Source organism: Filicampus tigris, chromosome 18 (assembly GCF_054856515.1).
Source record: "Filicampus tigris isolate MCC_2025a chromosome 18, RoL_Ftig_1.0, whole genome shotgun sequence".
Lineage (NCBI taxonomy): Eukaryota > Metazoa > Chordata > Actinopteri > Syngnathiformes > Syngnathidae > Filicampus > Filicampus tigris.
Window position 1 is genome coordinate 15,773,477 of NC_141234.1, and position 2,500 is coordinate 15,775,976.

Below are 2,500 nucleotides of genomic sequence, written 5' to 3' on the forward strand. Positions count from 1 at the left end.
AGGCCGACGTGCGTAAAAGCATATCCGAGCAACAGGCACCTTCCCCGGGCAGCCACAAGCGCAGTGGTGGCCGCCTAACATAGCCCTGGTAGCATAAAAAAGCTCCAGGGCGCAGAGGCCGACGTGCGTAAAAGCATATCCGAGCAACAGGCACCTTCCCCGGGCTTCCACTAGTGCAGTGGTGGCCGCCTATAATAGCCCTGGTAGCATAAAAAAGCTCCAGGGCGCAGAGGCCGACGTGCGTAAAAGCATATCCGAGCAACAGGCACCTTCCCCGGGCTTCCACTAGTGCAGTGGTGGCCGCCTATAATAGCCCTGGTAGCATAAAAAAGCTCCAGGGCGCAGAGGCCGACGTGCGTAAAAGCATATCCGAGCAACAGGCACCTTCCCCGGGCTTCCACTAGTGCAGTGGTGGCCGCCTATAATAGCCCTGGTAGCATAAAAAAGCTCCAGGGCGCAGAGGCCGACGTGCGTAAAAGCATATCCGAGCAACAGGCACCTTCCCCGGGCTGCCACTAGTGCAGTGGTGGCCGCCTATAATAGCCCTGGTAGCCCTCAGCCCTGGTAGCCCATAGCCCTGGTAGCCCAAAGCCCTGGTAGCCCACAGCCCTGGTAGCCAAAAGCCCTGGTAGCCCAAAGCCCTGGTAGCCCAAAGCCCTGGTAGCCCAAAGCCCTGGTAGCCCAAAGCCCTGGTAGCCTAAATTAATTTTTCCCATTCATTTCAATGGGTTAGGCTACCAGGGGGAGCAGTACCACTTTTGGCCATTAGGGGCGCTGTAGTAGGTAAAAGTTGATCCCCCCAGTCAGGGGATGAGTTTGCCTACTCGCTAGGTTACCCTTGGTTTCACAAAATACAAGGGGCACATTTTCAGAAACCACTTTTTCAGAACTTGCCACCTCCAGAGCTGATCAGGGGAGCCTCGCCAAACATTAATCCAAGATTGGTGAGGGCTCGTCGGACACCCCACGGGCGATGAGTCGGTGTCTGCCTGGAGCTCATGTCACTCTCAAATATTTTCTAAGTCAACCTCCATGCGCACAATGCAATGAGCCTGCCCGACATAGGGGCACTGTGAGCGGACTCACCGGGGGGGGAGAGGGCCCCCCCGCCTGGAGCTCCACGTGTTGGATTATTTTCTATGTCAACCTCCATGCGCTCAACAGAGCGAGCCTGCCCGACCTGGGGGGTGTTCAATCGGACTCCGCGGGCCGGGCGAGGGCCCCCCCGCCTGGAGCTCCACGTGTTGGATTATTTTCTATGTCAACCTCCATGCGCTCAACAGAGCGAGCCTGCCCGACCTGGGGGGTGTTCAATCGGACTCCGCGGGCCGGGCGAGGGCCCCCCCGCCTGGAGCTCCACGTGTTGGATTATTTTCTATGTCAACCTCCATGCGCTCAACAGAGCGAGCCTGCCCGACCTGGGGGGTGTTCAATCGGACTCCGCGGGCCGGGCGAGGGCCCCCCCGCCTGGAGCTCCACGTGTTGGATTATTTTCTATGTCAACCTCCATGCGCTCAACAGAGCGAGCCTGCCCGACCTGGGGGGTGTTCAATCGGACTCCGCGGGCCGGGCGAGGGCCCCCCCGCCTGGAGCTCCGCGTGTTGGATTATTTTCTATGTCAACCTCCATGCGCTCAACAGAGCGAGCCTGCCCGACCTGGGGGGTGTTCAATCGGACTCCGCGGGCCGGGCGAGGGCCCCCCCCGCCTGGAGCACCGCGTGTTGCAATATTTTCTATCTCAACCTCCGTGCGCTCAACAGAGCGAGCCCGCCCGACCTGGGGGGTGTTCAATCGGACTCCGCGGGCCGGGCGAGGGCCCCCCCCGCCTGGAGCTCCGCGTGTTGCAATATTTTCTATGTCAACCTCCGTGCGCTCAACAGAGCGAGCCCGCCCGACCTGGGGGGTGTTCAATCGGACTCCGCGGGCCGGGCGAGGGCCCCCCCGCCTGGAGCTCCGCGTGTTGCAATATTTTCTATCTCAACCTCCGTGCGCTCAACGGAGCGGGCCCGCCCGACCCGGGCGGCGCTCAATCGGACTCCGCGGGCCGGGCGAAGGCCCACCCCGCCCGGAGCTCCTCACCACGCACCGCACCTCCATTCCCCCACCGACCGATCGGCAACCATGACCCGCCATCGGAGGGCCCCCGCCGGCACCGGCCTCGCGCCGGTCGCTCGGGCGGACGGTTCCTCCGGCCAGCGGGTCGCTCTCCAGCGCCGGGGCTACTTCGCGAGCTTGGCCCGCGGCCAACCCCGGCGCGACCGTACGGCAGCGAGGCCGAGGCGACCCACCGATCTCAGCAGTCCTACCACGGAGCCCGCCGCTCGTCCGCGGCCCCTCCCCGCCCCAGCAGCGGGACGGTCGCCTTGCCGGCGGGCCTTCCGGCTAACGCATCGTTTCTCAAACCCTTTCCCCTAGCGCGGCGGCGGCGGGGCTTCCCGCGAGGAGGCCCCCGTCCTACGCCCGCTAAGGCGGCTCCAGCCCACCTACCGAAGGGACGGCG